This window comes from Bubalus bubalis, chromosome 2, assembly GCF_019923935.1.
Source record: "Bubalus bubalis isolate 160015118507 breed Murrah chromosome 2, NDDB_SH_1, whole genome shotgun sequence".
NCBI classification, from domain to species: Eukaryota; Metazoa; Chordata; class Mammalia; order Artiodactyla; family Bovidae; genus Bubalus; species Bubalus bubalis.
Window position 1 is genome coordinate 27,077,943 of NC_059158.1, and position 14,125 is coordinate 27,092,067.

At 43.4% G+C, this 14,125-nt stretch overlaps 1 long non-coding RNA gene across 1 annotated transcript; it reads left to right on the forward strand.

The window, feature by feature from the left end:
* The first annotated feature begins 1,234 nt into the window (after nucleotides 1-1,234).
* LOC123329657 lies at nucleotides 1,235-8,143 on the forward strand. The gene is made up of 3 exons (XR_006545166.2): nucleotides 1,235-1,454; nucleotides 4,893-5,022; nucleotides 7,709-8,143. It is a non-coding gene; the product is annotated as an uncharacterized LOC123329657 (long non-coding RNA).
* Nucleotides 8,144-14,125: the final 5,982 nt, after the last annotated feature.

Genomic DNA, 14,125 nt, shown 5'->3' on the forward strand with positions numbered 1-14,125 from the left:
GGAAGTTAACATAACACGATTGTTTAGCCTTTTTTTGGTGACGGGGTCATGCTTGCGTTGGTAGTATAATCGTTCTCATTTTCGTTATCTGACCTCTTAGAAAACATGGTCACAATACTCAGTGTTATTAAAAAAAAAAAAAAGTTAAAACTAGGACTCTCCTGTTATAAAACATGACAGTTAATACACAGGCTGGGTGTCCCAGCTTATGTCACCAATGAACAATTTTCTGATAAGGTCGGGTGAGACACATGGCCACAAGAAGTCTTACAAGGAAGTCATGAGCTTTGAATGTCTTACTAGAAACCCACGAGCTAAGGAAGGGCTGGATCTCCCAAAGTTTTCACTGAAAGGATTACAAATAAAGCCACAATCCGCAGCAAAAGTCCATTCTCACTCACCCTGAAGACGAAAGATTTCATTTTGGAAAGACAGTTAACAAAGCTACACCACCTCCTTACTGAGATCTCAACTCCACAGAGGCCCTAACAAAACTCAAGACCGCGGCCCCTCCAAGCTGGAAGGGGAAAGAAAGGGCAACCTGGCCGGGCCGGCGGTCACAACTGTAAGACACCCTCTTATCAAAGTGCTACCGTCTGTCCCTGTCTTCCTCTGTGCTCAGATGTCGCTGTCAGGAAGTGTGGCCTTCCTGGGGCAGAGACTGCGGTCACACGGTCACACGGTGAGTCCGTTCCCAGCTGGAGGGGAGAACGTGCCGGGGGATGCAGGTCTTGGCTGGGGCACGGCAGGACTTGGCTCAGCCCCAGTCCGAATGCACACTTGACTCCCGGCCTCCTACCCTCTAGGCCAGGCGGCTTGGGGACGATGCCCAAGGCCATCCAGGGACTCTCGAGTTTCCCAGCCCCTACCCGCGCCCTGCTCGCTCTTGGAAGGTTCTCTGGCGGCCCCGTGCCTGTTCTCGGCTGGGCGCATCGTCTCCACCGGCTGCTCGCCTTGACCTGCTTCTGACCCCCATAGCAAATCCAGCTGTACCCTCCCCGGCGAGGACGCCGAGTAGCCCGCTCGTGGGCACCGGTCACAGCCTAGACTATACTCGGGACCATCTCCTTTGGTCGTGAGCAACCAGCAGACCGCTTATAAGCCCGAGGTGGGCGGGCCCATATCGCCTAACTCGCATGCTCATTGGTTAAGCTCATCCGACTCTCAGTCGTGCGCCGGCGTCCCATTGGCTCCAACGCCGCGCTCTATAAATCCGGGGAAGTTCGGCGTCTGAGAAAGCTGAGTGGTCGACACGCGTCAGAGGGTTCTCGGGGCGCGTCGGAGGGTTCCCGAGGCCGGTGAAGCCGGCGGAGGTCACCTCCGCCAGTCGACGCCTCAACCGGGCGTTAGCCTCAGGCTTCACGGAAGTGAAAGCGAGCCAAGAGTAAGACAAAAACCAGTACAAATAAATCCCCAAGTCAAAACAGCTACAGTCGAATTTAAGGAAAGCAAAGGTAAATGAGAAAAGTACAATTAAGCTAGAGTCTTTTTTTTTTTTTTTTTGAATAGGCAAAGTAAACAGATGAATTTCAGGGCGTTGAATTTTAGAAAAGATAAAACGGGAATCTTAACTTCAATTTTAGGATATTTATACCGATTTCTATTTAGAACTTGATAAGCGCAAGTTCACGGTCTATGAGTCGAGCGTTTCTTGTTTGGGTGCCTTACCTACGAAAGACGGCAGGGGGCACTAGATGGTCTCGTTTCGTTCAGATAGCCGGGACTTTTTAAACCGTGATAGACTAACGAACGATCTGACACCAAATAATTTGCTCTTAGGTCGGTGGTCTGCGTAAAAGAATGTACAAAAAAAGTAATGCTTTCTGCACTACGACCTGTAGACTAAGGAGTACAGGTTCCTGAAATATTGTGGCGAGGGGAAGGGTCAGTTCCAGGATATAAGGGGAAACTTTAAGGTGGGCTCTGAAAGAGGCAGGCGGTGGAGAATGAGCAAGGTACCTCTGACTCGTTTACCTACGCCTGTCTTCTGGACTCATTTTGAACTTTTGCCGAGAACAGGGACCTTTCCGTGCTAAAACCAGGACTGAGAGGTTTCCTGGAATATTTGACGTAACTATAAACAATAATGATAACAACTAACATTTAATGAGTCTAGTGGGCCGGCCACCTTCTAAGCATTTAATCCTCTCAGTAACCGTCTGAGATTGATACTGAGTCATCCCCATTTTACAGAAGAGGAAACTGAGGCAACTTGCCAGAGCTCATGCTGACAGTTGAGAAGTGTCAGATCCAGGTTAAAGAAGAGTGTGTATACCGGCTCTGCAGTCGTTGTGCGTGGGCTCCAATCATGGCTCCACTGCATATTTTACTAATACAGGAAAGCACATAACATTTTGACTGGTACAGAGGAAATACTCAATAGTGTTTGCTATTATTATTAAAAGAGTGGTCCTTGCTCTCCAAGACTTTAAAATCTACTTTCAATGGTCCTTATGACACATAAGGCAGTAGAGATGTCTCTAATGGGTGAATGGGACAGAGAATAGATGCATGGAAGTGAGTGGAGGAGGAAAAACAGCTGTGAAACAAGAGTGGTCAGGTCTGGCTCACAGATGACTGAATCCTTAAATGGGTAGCCTACATATCATCTTTAGAAAGTGGTCTTTTAAAAAGATCCTGAATGGCTTGAGCTGATCACTGTAGTCTCTGTATTTAGATATCATATGGGTGTGCATGTTTAATTTAAAATGTAGTCAGGACTTTCCTGGAGATTCAGTGGTTGAGACTCTGTGTTCCCAAGGCAAGGGGCAGGGGTTCGATTTCTGGTCTGCAAACTAAGATCCTACATGCTACACAGTGAGGCCAAAAGAAAAATGTTGTCAGTTTTTATTAGTCACTAAAATTGTCCTAAGGAATGTTAGGGTATCTATTCTTCTAGCTGGAGGAAGCATTTATTAATTTTTCAGAGAAAGCATTTATTAATTTCACAAATAATTATGTTAGATGTTATATGGTCAGGCCATTCAAGATGGCTGTTCTCTTGCTCTGCGCACATCCCCTGCTCCACCAGCCTCTGCTTCACTCACATAAATACTCAGTCCTCTTAATTATAGGGCTTAATTAGTCCCTGGCAACTGACGTCAATTCTACCTGTAAATGGTAGCCTCCTGCCCTGAGTAGCAAAGGCTGTTGCCGTGTCCTGTTCACTGGTTGTGTTGAGTTGTCGCTCCAGGACCCTTTGTAGGATATCCCCGTCCAATAAACGGGGAGTCTCTGTCGCTGTCTCCAGGCTGTTTCTTTGGTCTCCTGGCTGGACAACTACAAGGCTTGCAGACCTGTGGGATGCCCCCAAACAGATGTCAAGCCCTAGAATAGGAGTCTGAGAATAGGACTCAGAGTTAGAGACTGACTCTGGAAGGAGGGGAGTGGGAAGGGATATTATAATTGAAACCTGAAGTCTGAGAAGGAGCCAGCAGCAAGGAGTCAGGGGGGTCTTCTTTGCAGGCAGCAGGAATGGCCTGAGCAAAGGCCCTTGCAGGGGGGCTGGATGGGAAGGGCTCCATGCCTGGTAAGAGCCAAAGGAGGGTAGGACTAGAGAATAGTGAATAGAAGCAGAGTAAATTGGTGCAGCAACAAGCTGTGTTCATAAAGAGCTGGGCTGAGCACTGGTTTCCTGCCTCTGAGTCTTTTATTTAAATGGTCTTGACTGTGCAGCCTCCAGGTGTTGCTGAAGGGAAATTTCCATGATGGGGTGAGAGGTAACCTTGTGCATTGCTTTGTTTCCATTGGTTGTTCTTAACTGAGTTGAATGCTTTGCATCTGTGTATGCTTAAATCCACAAGCGCCTCTGTTTCAGAGGAGATGACTCCTGACTCTTCTATCCTGCTTAGCAGTAAAAGAATGGTAAAATGGATTTACATTCATTCACCAACATCTCTAACTTCATCTTTCCCTAAAGATTTCTTGGAATAAAAAAACCAAATATTAAAGATAGCTCATTTTTCCTATTCTGTGGGTCTCCATGGAGCCAATTCTGTACTAGTAGTGTAAAAATCAAACAGATGTGAGAAAGAGGACTTGATGTACAGAGTTAATTTGTGTTTCTTCAGATATCTTTGAGCAAGCAACCCTTAATGCAATAAAAATGGCATCTTTGAGGAAAAGCAGACTATCTTATCCGATAAGGCTGCCTTTTCTCATTACTTTAATGTTGCTCTGATCATGCCTTTTAAACAGTGTTTTTAATTTAAAAGAAAAAGTCCCAAGAGAAGACTTAGGTCAAAAAAGAGGGCATGATAACATTTGGAAACATGCAATGGAGAAACATTCTGAAAATCCACTCATCAGTGTAGTAGGACTGCCTGTCAAGGTGAAATTGGGTCCAAACTTAAAGAAAGTTTCAGCCTCTTTCTCTCCTTTCATCTTATACTTCATACCAATTATTAGAGCAAGTTTAAGTGGTATCTCTAACAAATGTCATGGAAAAAAGGGAAGTGAATATTAGTTTCTGAAATTCCAACCAGGTGTGGATGGGTAGTTAATTTTAAAACAACCACACACCTGTAATACCTGGGGAGGCCCTGGAACTTCTATCAGCGTTTATATAACTCACTTCTCAGGCTGGATTTAATAAAGATCATTGGGATAAAGCTGGATAGGAAGAAACTGAACTATTTATGAAATTTTCTTTGTCAGTTAATACAATTAGTAAAGTGGTTCATAATGCTGGCGTGGAGGCTGGAGTTTTCAGTTAGGGAAAACTCAATGCTAGGAGCCTGTGAGATGAATAAGAAACAGTCAGGGCTTCTCCCTCAAATTGTCTGGAGCTGTGCCCAAAATGTAATAGGATGCTTCTGCCATTCTCTTTTGCAAAGATGCCTCTAACAGAACTTTAGGAAAACTGTTTATTTGTTTTTTCTCATTCTTCTTAGATTCTCTCTTTAGAGGCTTCTGAAATGTTCAATTCAGTGGTCCCCAAATTTGCCGCCCACTGGAATCACCTGGTCATCTTTAAAAACTACTGATGCCTGGCTCCCGTCTCGCAGTATTGTAATTTACCAGGTATGGACTGCAACCCAGACATGGGGAGTGGTTTTGTTAATCTTTTTATATATAGGTTTACAGATGATTGTAAGAAATAATACAAAGAGATTCCGTATACTGTTTACCCAGTAACCCCCTGCATGGTAACACCTTCCAAAATGGTAATACAATATCACAGCCACATTATTGACATTGATACATGCAAGGTCTGGAACATTTCCATCATCACCAGGATCCTTCCCTCTTGTTGGGCTTTTATAACCACATCTACCTCCCTGCCCACTCCAACCCCATCCTTTTTTTTTTTTTTTTTTTTTTTTTTGCTTTTTAAAACCATTTTAATCTCAAAGTACAGCACCTTGAAAAGTACAGGAGTACATTATAATGGCTGGCACACAGGGACTGGTATCAAGTGAACAGGCAAGAAGAGTTACTGACTGGAGGAAGAAGGGGAGGTGGGAGATGGTAGAGCTGAAGGGTCATCAGCAATAGGAGATGGAGGGCAAGCTGCAGTTTCACTCATGCCTGATTGTCCAACCCCATCCTTAACCTCTTGGCAACCACTAATCTATTCTCCATTTCAATAATTAGTCATCTTAACAATATAAGTGTAATCATGCAATGTGTAATCTTTGGAAACTAGCTTTTTTCATGCAGCATAATTCTCTGGAGAGTCATCCAGGCTGTTGCACGTGTCAATATTTAGTTTGTACCACAATTTGTTTTACCATCTGGAGTGTTACCAGATTTTGATTATTAGGAATAAACTCCTATGAACATTGATGGGCATTTTTTGTGTAAACATACATTGTCATTATTCTGGATAAATGTCCAGCAGTGGAATTGTTGAGTTGTATGGTTAGTGCATGTTTAGTTTTTAAAGAAAATGCTGAACTGTTTTCCAGAGGGGCTGTACCGTTTTTGCATTTGTAAAAATGCAAAAAATCACACAGAGCAATGTGTGAGTGATTCAGTTTCTCTGCATCCTCACCAGCATTTGGTGTTGTCAGTCTCTTCTATTTTAGTGTATTGATAGCACATTGTGGTTATAATTTGCCTTTTCCTAAAGACTAAGTAAACACCTTTTATTTTGCCTTTCATGTGCTTTCCTTTTCTCCTTTACTTTTTGCTTCTCTTCTTTTCACAGCTATTTGTAAGGCCTCCTCAGACAGCCATTTTGCTTTTTTGCATTTCTTTTTCTTGGGGATGATCGTGCTCCCTGTCTCCTGTACAATGTCACGAACCTCCATCCATAGGTCATCAGGCACTCTGTCTATCAGATCCAGTCCCTTAAATCTATTTCTCACTTCCACTGTATAATCATTAGGGATTTGATTTAGGTCATACCTGAATGGTCTAGTGGTTTTCCCTACTTTCTTTGATTTAAGCCTGAATTTGGCAATAAGGAGTTCATGATCTGAGCCACAGTCAGCTCCCAATCTTGTTTTTGCTGACTGTATAGAGCTTCTCCATCTTTGGCTGCAAAGAATATAATCAGTCTGATTTCAGTGTTGACCATCTGGTGATGTCCATGTGTAGAGTCTTCTCTTGTGTTGTTAGAAGAGGGTGTTTGCTATGACCAGTGCGTTCTCTTGGCAAAACTCTATTAGCCTTTGCCATGCTTCATTCTGTACTCCAAGGCCAAATTTGCCCGTTACTCCAGGGGTTTCCAAATAAATGGAGAAACAGTGGAAACAGTGGCAGACTTTATTTGGGGGGCTCCAAAATCACTGAAGATGGTGACTACAGCCATGAAATTAAAAGATGCTTTCTCCTTGGAAGAAAAGTTATGAGCAACCTAGACAGCATATTAAAATGCAGAGACATTACTTTGCCAACAAAGGTCCATCTAGTCAAGGCTATGGTTTTTCCAGTAGTCATGTATGGATGTGAGAGTTGGACTATAAAGAAAGCTGAGCACTGAAGAATTGATGCCTTTAAACTGTGGTGTTGGAGAAGACTCTTGAGAGTCCCCTGGACTGCAAGGAGATCCAACCAGCCCATCCTAAAGGAAATCAGTCCTGAATATTCATTGAAAGGACTGATGTTGAAGCTAAAACTCCAATACTTTGGCCACCTGATGCAGAGAGCTGACTCACTGGAAAAGACCCCGATGCTGGGAAAAATTGAAGGCAGGAGGAGAAGGGGACGACAGAGGATGAGATGGTTGGATGCCATCACTGACTCAATGGATATGAGTTTGAGTAAACTCCAGGAGTTGGTGATGGACAGGGAAGCCTGACATGCTACAGTCCATGGGGTCTCAAAGAGTCAGACACAACTGACTGACTAAACTGAATTGAACTTCATGTGCTTATTTGCCACCATTTGGTGAAATGTCTATTCATGTCTTTGCCCATTTTCTAGTTGAATGACTTATTTTTTTACTTTTGAGTTTGAGAGTTCTCTATATATTCTAGATACTAGTCCTTTGTCACATTTGTGGTTTGCAAATGTTTTCTCCCATGTGGAATTTGTCTTTTCATACTTCTGATAGAGTTTTTCCATACAGAGCAAAAGTTTAATTTTGATGCAGTCCAGTTTATTATTTTTTCATGGATTATGCTTGACATTACTCAAGGACTGTTTAGCATTATCCACTAAACACATTGCATCAAAGAATGCTGAGTCCCTCACTGCAAAAACTTTCATGTTAAAATTTTCCATCTAGATGAAGATGTTTCCCTTCTCTTTTCTTGTTTAGGTGTATTGACTTTTAAAGGATGTTTGTGGTTTCAGAGAAACCCCAGGACACACAGAGAAACTTGAAATTTCCAAGGATGTGAACTGCAAGACAACCGTTGCTTATCAGATCTTGTCCTTGACATTATGGACAAGCTTCTTTCAAAGAAAGCTCTTTACCCATGGGGATAAGGGAGTTGATGGATATAAGAATCATTTCTGGACTGTCACACACAGGCCATGCAACCTCACCAAATAAATAGTTCTTTGTATAAAGAAAAAAAGAACTGTTGTCATGATGGGAAAGAGGATAGGAAAAGACTCAGATGTCCCAAATGGAATTACAACTCATTCATTTGAATGGAATATTTGAAAAATAAAATAGGGGTATTTAAGCACAGTCCACGGGGATTATAAATTATGGGCAGTGTGTTCCTTATTTAGAATGTTTAGGGAGGAAGAACTTTTGTATAGTCAGGGTCACGAGTTTCCAGTTACTAGAGATTTTCAAGCAGGCCCTGGACCACCACATAGCAGGTGTTGGAGAGATGAGTCAGGCAGTAGAAAGGTGTACGAGGTGAACTCTGAGAGCCTATGCAGTCCTGGTGTCTCTGGCAACATCTCCTTTCTCCAAGGGAAGATGCAGAATTATCCTGGAAAGGAAGAGTATAGGCAGGACTGATCCCAAGAAATTTAGGCAAAGCACCAGGAAGAAGCCAGGTAACTGGAGGAGAGCCTTCTCTAGATTAAGTTGGATTTATGGAGCTGGAAAAGACTTTAGGGGGTGGCTGTCTTGCTCTTGATAAGGAAATGGAGAAACTGTATCAGTCAGATAGGCTAGACTATGATGCATTAATAAACTATGAAATCTCAGTGGCTTAACAGAAGAAAAGTTGATTGCTCCCTTGGGCAAACTCCTTTACGGATGTTTCTAATCAGAAACATTCTCCTCCAAGTGATGACTGAGTGATACAGGTTCCTTCCATCTTGTTTCATGTCCCTTCAACACGTGGCCTGAAAAGTCCATGGGAAAGGGAAGAGAATTCAGGAAAGGCACCTGACTACTTTAGACATCCAAGCCCTGAGTATTTCATGAATCACTTCCACTCAGATCCTGTAGGCAGAATGGATCCTGCAGCCAACCCAATTGCGAAGGAGGCTGGGAAAGAGGGGACCACACCGATATCGGTCGCACACCTGTAGTTTTTTCCCACAAGAAGCCAAGATGCAGAGGGATGCCATGATTTCATTATGATCATTGTGTTAATGTTGACAGAACTAAGATCAGATTCTAGATATGATGATTTATCAGGTTAAGTGTAGTATATGGTGAAGACTTCCATGGCTGGATTCTGGGCATCCCACTTGGCAGCTAGAACCTCAACAAAACAAAACTTTTATAGTTCCTCATGCCCACTAGACTTTATATCTTTGCTCCTGAAGCCCCTTATTTATGTGTGAATACCTTCTGCTTCTTTACCTACCTTCTCTTTGCCTACTTATTCTTTAAGACGTAAAGCATCTGTGCTTAATGCCCTCCTCTCCAGACTGAGTTAGGTGTCCTGTGCATCCACGGTATCCTGTCCTGACATCAACCCTGAATATTCACTGGAAGGACTGGTGCTGAAGCTGAAGCACCAATATTGTGGCCACCTGATATGAAGAGCCAACTCATTGGAAAAGACCCTGATGTTGGGAAAGATTGAGGGCAGGAGAAGAAGGGGGCGACAGAGGATGAGATGGTTGGATGGCAGCACCAACTCAATGGACATGAATTTGAGCAAACTCCAGGAGATAGTGAAGGACAGGAAAGCCCGGCGTGCTGCAGTTCATGGGGTTGCAAAGAATCAGACATGACTTAGTGACTGAACAAAAACAAAAAAAAAACCATAGGTGGTAAAGGTTATGTCATTATCCATTTTTTAATTCTATTTCCAACCCTAGATTGTGAGCTTCTTGTAGACAAATGACATTATTAAAATTTTTTGCATTGTAATAATTAAAGTTTTTTGACATTCAGCAAACCTGACTTTATGTATACAGTTTATGGAGTTTGACAATTATATATGTTTTTTGAGTTAAGATTTTTCTGGTTCTTGATATGCTGAATAATTTGAATAATAGTATCCTGGACATTTTGAAATGATATTATATGACTCTGAGCCTTGTTTGAATCCTGTAAAATGTTGCCATTTCTGTTTTAGCAGGCAATCAACTTAGCTGGTTTCAGTCTGCAAGGTCTGACCAACTTGCTGTGGATGGTGTTTTCAATATTGGTTCTGTTTTCAAAGCCTTTGCCGCGCTCTTCTGATCCAGTGTGTATGCCACCTAGTGGCCAATCTTAGCATGGGCGGTGATCTCACCCGGGGTAGGTTTCTCAGTGCCTCACTGACTCTTCAGGGTCAGATCCACACATACACAGCTGGAGAATAAGCCCAGATTTTTAAACAACTTGAGCAGCGCTTCGTCTGCCTCCTCTCTGATATCTTCTGAGATTTCCCTGGAGCTTTCTGATTCCCTGGAGTGTCCCTTTTTGACCCTCGTCTGCTGTGTGTTTCCCATAACTGCACCCATGTCTGGAGCTGTTAGGGTCACTCAGTGCAAGTGAGATAGAACCCCATCCCCAATTTTTCTGTTTTGGATATTAAGATCAGTGATACCACACATGCAGCTAGATGCAACTAGGAGGCATGAAAAGGGTTAATACATTGTGGAGAGAGCAGGGAGAGCTCTCAGGCTGGCCTGAAAATGGTTTGCAAGAACCAGGTGAGGAGACTGGCTTGGTGTTTGTGATGCTGGGGTCTGATGCTGGGGTGAGTTCTTGGGAGCTGGAGCTCCATAGTGTGAACTGCCCGCTAGTTACAAAGGAGTATCTGCGCTTTCTATCAGTTTTGCCCAGATGTGGGGCAGAAAGGGAAGAGGGTATGGTGAGGCGTGAGAGCTATGAGCATTCGAACTTCAGAAAAAGAATCAGATCCATCATTGTAAGGACCAGAAGATAGAAAAAAAGTAATAGGATTTGTGCTATTCTCTTGGGCCGCTTCTTCCAATCAGAGAGGAGGACTCCTCTCCCTCGGAGTTTTTAGGTGCCTGTGAGCTGTTGCAGGCTGGATCATGTGAGAGATTAAGGAAAAGCAAAGGAAGGAAAAAGAAAAGTGGGGAATTTTCTCCATTCTCTCTGAATGTCAGGAAGCCCTTTGCCATTCCTCATGTCAGAGAATTGAAATGGCGTCTCCTGGAGCCTTCATTTCGCACCCTTGCCAAGGTTCCCCTCCAGGTCTGAGGCTGCCTTGAGACCAGGCCAGGGCATATTAGTGAGAAAAAAATGTCAGGTTCACCACCTTCAGTGGTATTTCAAAATTTGGTCTTTTCTCCAGTCAACCTAATACTATTTGCTTTTCATGGTGAATACTTGCTCCATGTGTTCTGTCCAGGTTTTATAGCTGCATTCAGTGGGAGACACAAGGCTACCTACCCCATCTTACATAGAACTGGAATCTATCTAATTTCACCTAGGCCTAGCACAAGAAGGGACTTACCAGATGTCCAGTGAATGAACAAAGTGAATGGATGAATGAACGAGGGTACAAATCAGTTATTTATGAATAACACAGAAATACTCCTGTTTCCAAAGAACAAATTTCTGATGACCATCAGTCAGTTCTCTCTCTTCTCTTCCTGGGAGTGTGAGGTATACAGAACAGTTCTAGCCTGTTTATGAAAAATAATTTTTCTTGTTGAATATTTAAATCAGATAAGTATTTCAAAAACTGAAGTTGCTGTGTCCCTGGAAAGGATTTGGACTGCACAGATTTCAATGAACTTCCTTAAACTCTGTTACTTGTTCTAATATTAAAAGAAAGAGAAAAATTGACAAAGGACTTTCTTTAGTTGCATGTATTTACAGCCTAGTTACTACCCAAACAGGCTAAAGAGTAGGTTTAAAAACAACAACAACAACTCTACAGAGCTCTGTTGCCCATTCATCTGTCTGCATATAAATTATTGGATCTATTTACAGTCCAAATGCTAGAAACCCCCAAGTACTTGAATAGCAGGCTCTTGTATTTCTGTCTCTTTAATCCTAAGCTGATCTGACCATTGCCAGCAATAGAATTTAGCTGGTGAGTCCAACATGAAATCAACGAGGGCTCATCTTTTCCATTCTTGAAGTTGGCTTTGACAGGGACCACAGGAATCAATGGGACCTCTGTGTGTGGATGGGATTCCCAGGAGAGTCAGGAAGGGACGGATGATTCATGAGATAAAACATCCCAAAGGGACTCCATTTCCCTTTTAATTTTGCGTCCATGTGAGGAATTTTGAAAACCGATGCTGCTGAAGACAAAATTCCCATCATGAGCTAAACAGGCTCCCTGACAGAGAGGAAACACAAGCTTCTGAGAACCAGGGTCCAATTCTCTTTACACAGAGGCCACACCGGTGAAGAAGGGCACCCAGCCAAGTAGGGTGCATATTCTTTCAAATGGGACGGGGGCCTTGACCCCCTTCTGAAGAACCTTTTTCCACTCTGATTCCATAAGAATAAGTCAGTAATCTGCTCTGAGTGATCAAATGCCATTTCTCTCTGAGTCTGCTTGTCTCTGCTCCCTTTTTGTTCTGTGTAGCTGCTTCAGCTTTTTGAATGGCTTTTTCTGTCCTAGTTTATCACAGGTTTGAGTTGCATCCGTATCGGGAGTTCTCTCTTATGATAGATTTGGCACCAAATGGAGAAGTTGAAACCCTCCCTAAGTCAGATCCAGTTCCAGGGAACCCCAGGGAACCATCCGTGCACTTTGGATGCAGTGGTTTGGGTTTTATCTGAGTTTTGTCTCATTTGCTGCAACCTGGAACATACTTGATTATGTAAGAAGTTTTACAGACATGGGTCTAGTCTGGCCACAGAATCCACTCCCTGCCCCCACCCTGCAATCTCGAAAGCCCAGCAACCTGCTGGGGTGCGTCCTCTGGGTCAGCTGCCGTCTAATCCAAGTTGACAACTTGAGAAGGGCTCCTGCAGGTGGACTTTCTACCTTTGAAGACCCAGGCCCCATGGGAGACCACCCTGCTGCCACATCTTTCCAGCTGCTCCCTGGGAATGTTTGTTCTTTCAGTTACATCTGGATCCAGCTAATGAAAACAGAATGTGACAGGTAGTCTATGTTGGGGATTTTTCTTCCTTTATTCCTCCTCTCCTCCAAAATGCAGAGAAAGGCTAATCATAAATTAGCCTTCACCACAGGTATTGTGAGTCCCTCCAGTTTCCTCTTGTTTTTAGAGGTTTTACCCCTCTTGTAAAAATGCACAAGGACAGCATGCTTGTTACAGAAAAAGTAGGTAAAAAGAAAAACATCTTAAAATGATTTTTCAGTAAAAATATCAGGCTGAGGTCACTTTGCTCCTTCCAGTCTTTCTAACTCAGCTCCTGCTCACTTTCGTCAAGTACTGATCTTGCCCTTCACGGGGACAGTGCCCCTAGCAACCAACATTTTTTTGTTTGTTTTATTCCTAAACCGCTTTAGTGAAGTTACTTTAAGGAAAGTGTTCTCCCAAACAAAATGCAAAAGAAACATATATCCATGATAGAACAAAATATTTTAATGAACAGTTTAAACAACTCTTTTATAAGGAAGTTTCTGACTGGGCCATGGCACTGCTTCTTAGGGTGGCTTCCTCTGACCAGCCTTAGTCCTGATGTTACACGAGCCTGGGTAATTTGTCTCTTGTGGGTGACATCCAGAGTTCTCTATTTAGGCCCTCTGAACAGTGGTTCAGGCTGGTTGCCAGGCTGACCAGGCTCTCAGCTCCCAATCTGCAGGATGATGCCTTTTCTTGCACATTCTTAACCCTATGCCTCTACAACCTCCTTTTCCCATTTTGGGGACGATAGCGTGTCAGGTATGAACCGCAAGTCATAAATTCAGGAAAGACCTTGAGGATTCTTTGTCTGTAAACAAACTTACTTTCTACTTCAAACCTCCATTTAATATGATGGCAGGAGTTTAATCTGTCCAAGTGGGTTTACACACAGGTACAGATCCACCTCGTCTGGGTCACAGTCTATCCATGCTGGTATCCCGCAATGGATGCCTGCTCTCACCTGGCCTTTGGACTGTGCAGGTCAGTGCTAAGTCATCCCTGACCCAAGGCCCCCCAATTCCAGCTTGCTTTCAGCTCAACTCTTTACTACTTGGAGCACAAAGGTCTTCTATCCCACATGGTGCTGGGAAAGGCAGGAACCTCCGTGGGGCTATCTATGTGCTTCATTTCATCTCTGCTGTTTCATCTCTTTATTACATCTCTGCTATTCTTGGGTGCAGAGGTTTTGGTGGGCTGTGTCAGGCCCCATGTTCAGGTCAGCTACAGTACTTGCCAGAATCCATGCAAAATGAAAACACCAAGCTGGGCAGGGGTTGGGAAAGTCAATGTCCCCTTCCCG